Source organism: Gouania willdenowi, chromosome 7, assembly GCF_900634775.1.
Source record: "Gouania willdenowi chromosome 7, fGouWil2.1, whole genome shotgun sequence".
Classification (NCBI taxonomy): domain Eukaryota; kingdom Metazoa; phylum Chordata; class Actinopteri; order Blenniiformes; family Gobiesocidae; genus Gouania; species Gouania willdenowi.
This window is the reverse complement of record NC_041050.1, coordinates 34,016,360-34,023,384: the sequence shown is the minus strand read 5'-3', so window position 1 is coordinate 34,023,384 and position 7,025 is coordinate 34,016,360.

Here is a 7,025-nt window from a genome sequence, read left to right as displayed (position 1 = left end):
ATTTTTATTTCTTCCAGTTCAACTTCATGTTGGAGCAGGTTTCTGAGGTGTAAGGTGTCTTCCACTGTGGAATGTGTTTGATCTTTGGGGGAGTGTCAGCACAGGGGACCTGCAGGTCACCAGCAGGTGGTCCGCAGGATGAGGGCAGGATGAGGGCAGGCTGGGGTTTGAAGAAATTTTCCTTGGTCCTTTTTTGGCATCTGTTTTTGAGTCATTAAAGTGTGAAAAATTCCAAATGTGCGACAGTGTTTTTACCACCTTTGGACATCAACCAGGGTTCCTACAATTAGGAAACACTGCAGAATGTTTTACTAGATGAATGACGATGGACAAAAACACTTCACTTCATTATCTGTTACCTCACCATTGACCAATGTACAGTAAAAACGACGTATGAAGATGTTGATTGTGCGTGTTCCAACTTTCCCTGAGACATCTCATCATCCTGGACCCACGAGTGCATAAATGACTCTAGAAGTGAGGAAAACATGTGAGAAATCAAGCGTTTTCTTCTGATTAGATAAATACAGACACATTAAACATGCACCAACAGTCTCTGCGGCGTCTCATGGTTTGGCTCAGCTTTACAAAAAAAAAAAAAACTATTGCTGCCCTTGAGGCAGCACTACTGAGAATTCTTCACTCGACGGGTTGATTAACTTTAAGGGTAAGAGTAACAGTAAAATATGTGTTTGTTCAATTTTCAGAATGTGAGGAGTGTTTCTATCTGAACTGCTGTTAAATCTATGCAACCACTACACCCAACTGTTTATCAAGCGGCACCATGGGAAACACACAACTGAAGCATAAAAATAATGTCTATCGTTAGGTTTCCAATACAAATTTTCGCAAAATAAAAGCAATATTTCTAAATGTCGACAAATAATATTTGCACTTTGAACGTGTTTTTCCATTAAACATTATTTTTGGCAGGAGCCTCGTAACTCCCGTGAAATCTCATCCCGCGAGTCTGAAAAACCTCCCTTAATGAAAGCGTTAAAACATTTCAGCGATAATTCAGTTGTTTTTTTCTAAATTCAGGTGTTTCCATTACCAGTTTTTATTGCACTGTTTATATTTTGCGCATTTCCAAGGGTAATGGAAATGCAGCTTCTGTTTTGTAGGTTTTTGGATGTTGTATTATTGCATTATACCAACTTTAATAGCAGAGTGTTAATATTTCTAAATGTGCTAGAATTTGTATTTTGGTTTAGCAAAAGGGGCAAAACGGACAAGCTATAAGATCCAAAGTTGGGTCCAATCATTATTTGTGTGCTTTGGAATGCTGAACTACACATAATTTACTCAATTAGCTAAAAAAAATTACTGGATTCACCTGAAGGTGGTTCCTGGTTTATAAACACCTCTTGGATGTTTTTGTGGGTGGGAAGGGTTTATTACCCATACATCTTTGTGTAGCTAGAGACAAATGTGTACACAGAGGTGAAAGTAATGGATTACAAGCTACTGTAATTAAGTTTCTTTTTTTGGTATTTGTTCTTTTTTGTGTATATTTCTAAACTGGCAATTTCACTTGTATTCAAAAAAAGTGTTTTATTGCAATTCTACACCCAACCATGAGTGAGCAAATTACATTTTTTTCATTTTGAAATGACCAGACAACAATCAAATGCATCACATCATAGCCGACCAATCAGAATCAACGTAATGCACGGCGCCAAAACAGCATTAATGGAGGTTATTTTCAAAATTTTAGAGTTCATAATTGTAGCTATACTTTATATGTATTTTTTTTTTTTTTATTGAATTTATTGGTATTATTTTATCTAAGAAAAATAATTTTACATTTTGACAAACCTTTTATTTTATACAGATGCCTTTGTGGGAAATAAATTACGATTCAATTGTGTAAGATTTGGTCTCTTCCTTTTTAAGTTTATACATGAGATGTTTTCTGTATGCAAGGGAACCGTGACAAGATTTATTACCAAAAATAAATGTGGTGGGTGAAAGCAACTAGTAACTTTTACTTTGAGTACAATTTAATTGAGCTACTTTTTACTTGTACTTGAGTATTTTATGTATAACTTAATTGTATTCGAGTATAATTTCAATGAAGTAACAGTACTTCTACTTCTACTAATCAGTACTCTCTACACCTCTGCGTGTACATCTGTGAAATTTGAATGATTTGATATGTCATTGAAAATAATAAAAAAAAAAGTTGTTTGTGTAGCTTGCGAGCACGCTTATAGTATTGGATGCTACATGTCTATGCAATGGATGAGTTAATGACATTATGTGATTTAGATCTGGAAAATAAAGTCATTTCTCAACCTAAAATTTTTTTGTAGCAGAGTAAGACACTATTTCAATCACAAAATTATAGTTTTATTAGTATTTCCATTGAATATCTATACCATCATATATCAGACAAGAAATGTTGCCTTTGCACTAAGAAAACTGCAAAATTTTGAAATGTTAAAGGGATAATTATGAACAATTTACATTGTTGGAACCTTGACAAGGTGTAAAGGCCCCAGTTGCTCCTATATTGCCGTATATTTAAAAACTTGAAAAATATATGAATAAATGGCTTAAATAAATAGTTACTGTTGCATGGGAAAGGATTACTGCTGTGTTATACAAACTTTAAATAAAGAAATAAAAGAGAGGAGTGATATACCTACCGCACAACAGGGCTGCAACGGGGTTAATATCAGGATTTATCTGTAAGTAAACTGGGAATCGCCTAAATGCATGTGCTTATAAATCTTCTCATATAAACACTTGAACCCATCTCTGTGTTATTATTAATCTTTTAAAAAGACAGTAAATGTTGTTTTTGGTGTTCCCTTTTCACTGCCACATGTGAGTTTTGTATATATTTGCATAGCAGATAATACATAGTGTATGTTGGACTTTGAAGTTTTATCTGGATGAATCATTGCTTCAATATCCATTTTCTGGGTGGGTTGAAAAACTGGTGCTTGAACTGTGCTATATTCCTAGTGCTAAGTTGGTTGTAATCGTTTTCTTCCTAAGAACCATTTTGGATTTCCATTGACAAAGAGCCAAGTTGGAGCTCTCACATCACGTTCTACAAGCTCTCACATCACGTTCTACAAGCTCTCACATCACGTTCTACAAGCTCTCACATCACGTTCTACAAGCTCTCACATCACGTTCTACAAGCTCTCACATCACGTTCTACAAGCTCTCACATCACGTTCTACAAGCTCTCACATCACGTTCTACAAGCTCTCACATCACGTTCTACAAGCTCTCACATCACGTTCTACAAGCTCTCACATCACGTTCTACAAGCTCTCACATCACGTTCTACAAGCTCTCACATCACATTCTACAAGCTCTCACATCACGTTCTACAAGCTCTCACATCACGTTCTACAAGCTCTCACATCACGTTCTACAAGCTCTCACATCACGTTCTACAAGCTCTCACATCACGTTCTGCATTATATTTAGTTCAGAGATGACTTGTTGTAATTTCGCCTTTCCCTAACTCCTCTACCAACACCTTTCCTTAACCCTGTGGGTTATGGAAAAGTGGATAGGAAAGGAGATAGGAGGGACTATTTGCATGCAGCTTGAGTCATTAAACCATTCACTATAGCTTAGTTCTGCTTAGTTGCTTGTCTGCAGGAGTGTAGCTCCATCTTCTAACCATTCCTTAGGACAGGTATATAATGTGAAGAATCACATCTGCTACACCTGCGATAAATCACCTACAGAGTCCCTCTCTGAATCCCCTTCCCATTATTCTCTGCCTGCAAGTGAATATATACACATCAAATATCTAAATTGCTGCTAATGCTGACATAGCGTATCTGTGGTAAAGCCACCTAGGGAGGCCAAAGGTCACAAGACCTGTGCCCTGTGTGGTTAACTGACACCACATTGGCGTGACAAGGTGGAAACTCCCTCTGTAGGTGATGCTGATGAATGCTTTTTAGTTCATGATGGGAGACAAAAAAAAAACATCGGTGGTCGTGTTGGTGTGAGCCTTTTTAAATGCCTGTTAAATGTGAAGGTTGAAATATTAGGTGTAACTACATCAAGGAGCTCATGTTATAGGAGTCATATTTTTCCCTTCTTGTTGCCCATTTCTCCACCCACCTGTTGCACGTAAAGAGAAACATCCTCTACCAGAGTATTGAAGTGTGTTGAAAACAACATTTACAAGCAACGAGTGTCACACAAAGTAACACTAAGCAAGTGTAAAGTTGTTTAGTTGGTCAAAAAGTGAACGTGAACTGTTTCTACTTGTTCTTGATAAGTGGGTTTTTCTGCATTAATTGCACGTTATTTACTGGACCAAACTGCATTTAACACATTCAGCATAAAGACATAGCATATTTTGTATTATGTAATACACTTGACTTTTTTATGCCCCCAAAACAAAGAGCTGAAAGAAGACCTTTGGCCTGGATTGAAGGGCAATGATGCAGAGGTTAAAACATATTTATTTATTTCAAGGACAGTGCATATTAATAAATAATACTGTAAATATGCCAGAATTAGCCAAATGGCCATTTTTCATCTGTAGCCCATTTTATAGGCAACCTAAAAACAGGAATAATACAAACTAGCCTATACAATATCAATCTACAGCGTTTCTTATGTAGTATTTGAGTAAGCAACTACAGTATAGAATAAATACAAAATATACAATACACAACAAAGACAACAGACCAACAGTCTCACAACAGCATATCACCTCATTCATACTATCGTAGGAGATAAGTTCATTTAGAGTACATAAATCAAATGTGTCAAACTCATGGTCCGGTGGTCAAAACCGGCCCTTTAGAGCATCCAATTCAGCCGGCAGGGGAAAGTAAAAATTACAGAGAAAACATGAATTATTGTGGAAATCACCAAAAATATTCAGTTGTAGATATCTCAAATTCACCAATTTAATGAAACTCAACAATATTTTTAGGGGCTTGCAATTTTCCTTTGTTTATATCACATGAATGCAGTCATTTTTAATTGCAAATTGTGGAAATAACTCAATATTTCCATAAATCTTGCAATTTGTCACAATTCCACAAAATTCCTCTATATTACACAAAATTTGGGAACAAAATCAAGAATTTTTAAAGTGAATTGAACTGATATTGAAAACTAGGGCAATTATGTTATGTTGTTATTTTTTCCTCTCCCCTAAAATCTGCGGCCCAGTAGAGATCAAATTGGTCCCTATTTGGCCCCTGAAAAAAAATGAGTTTGACTCCCCTGACATAGACATACAATCAGTAAAAGGCCAGCAGGGGGCGGTGAGGACGCGATTAATTAGTGAAGTGCTCAATGTTCACAGCTGTGATTGTTAATGAGTCGTTGTTTTAGATGTTGCATGTGTCCATATTTCTGATGGTGGTGGGTAAGAGGGAACCTTTCCTGAGGGGTGTTGCGTTGCACAGTCCCCTCTCGCTGCCTCTCTGGTTCTGCTGTAAATAGTTTAACGAATATTTTAAAACTGGTTGAGAAGTGGAGATGATCGTTCATGGATAACTTTATAGAATAAGCATAGGTTTGAATACTTATACATGTTTTCCCAACTGAGTACTTTGCATTTTTGTAATATTGGACCAAGGTGGAATTGATGTTTTTTTTGTTTTGTTTTTTTTTATCCATAGTTTTTAGAGTTCGTTTGTAAAGGTGACTGAAGTGGTTGTAGTAAAGTGGCCAAAGTCAATGAGCAGTTGGGTAGACAGTATGTTATATGGGGCAGAATCGTAGTTACTAAGGCAGTATTTTATCTGGATGCAGACTTTATTGATGTGAGATTCAACTGATAACAACAAGTCAACTATGACACCAAGGTATTTATATTGTGAAACAATTTGCAGCATTTCTCCAGAAACAAAACCTCTGGTTCAAACCGTGAGGGGAGTTTTGGATTTGGTGAAAAATATTGCTACTATTTAAGATTAGATTAGATTAAATCGGGCTTTCGCCTTTAATTGGCCATGTAATGTTAGTACATTATTGGAATTTGTCTTCTGCACTTAACCCATCCCTGAGGAGCAGTCGGCAGCCATTTTGCGGCGCCTGGGGAGCAGTTCGGGGTTAAGGGACTTGCTCAACATCCCACAGTGACGGCCCCGGTGAGGCTTGAACCGGCAACCCTCCGATTACAAGCCCAGCGTCCTTAACCACTAGGCCACCACTGTATTTTATTGCAAGCAAGGGTGAACCAGGCCATGAACTCAACCATGGAGTCTGTGAGTTTTTAAGCAACCTATGAGATATTATTGCCATGGGTGTAAACAACAGTATCATCAACGTACATATGTAGCATTTTGTGTTTTACAGTGTCAGAAGCATTTTTTATATCCCAAAAATACAGCATCAACCACCTTACTCTTGTCCAGCAGTGCTCTGATGTTCTCTGTCAAATAACACGTTGAGTATTTGCCTCTGAACCCAAACTGCATAGGATGGAGAGCATAGGGTGTGGAGTTTAGGTGATTAATGATTTGCTCTGCTATTATTTTCTCTGCCATTTTCAAAATGCTGTGAAGAATACTGACACGTCTGTGATTTGCAATAAATTGAGGATCAACAACAGATGATTTACACATTGTAAGAAACAAATTTTAAGGCGACAGATTAATGATTTTGGTGATGGATAAATGATTGATGGGCTGAGATCCTTGAGCATGACAGCAGATTCCATACCATAGAAATCTTTGCATTTTTATTAGTTTGAGATACCTCAGTTTCTTGGACAGCTGTTAGACTTGAGACTTAGAATGTTAGATAATCTTTTTTCATAAGCAACATGCTTTCGTGGGATGAGCAGCAGAACTGAGTATGTGCTTTGCACCCATATAGAAAAAAAGCCAAATCTTCTGTGCCAAATGCCAGTTTATTCTGCGATTGACTCTTGTTTGGTGTTTGGTGGATTTGTTGATTGAAGTCTTAAGAAACAAGACAAATGAATTATTTAACAATTTGATCATTTAACTCAGCAAACAGTAGCCTCAGTAGCATCTGGAAGAAGAGCCTGGCTCCTCTTCCTCAGACCATCCTGA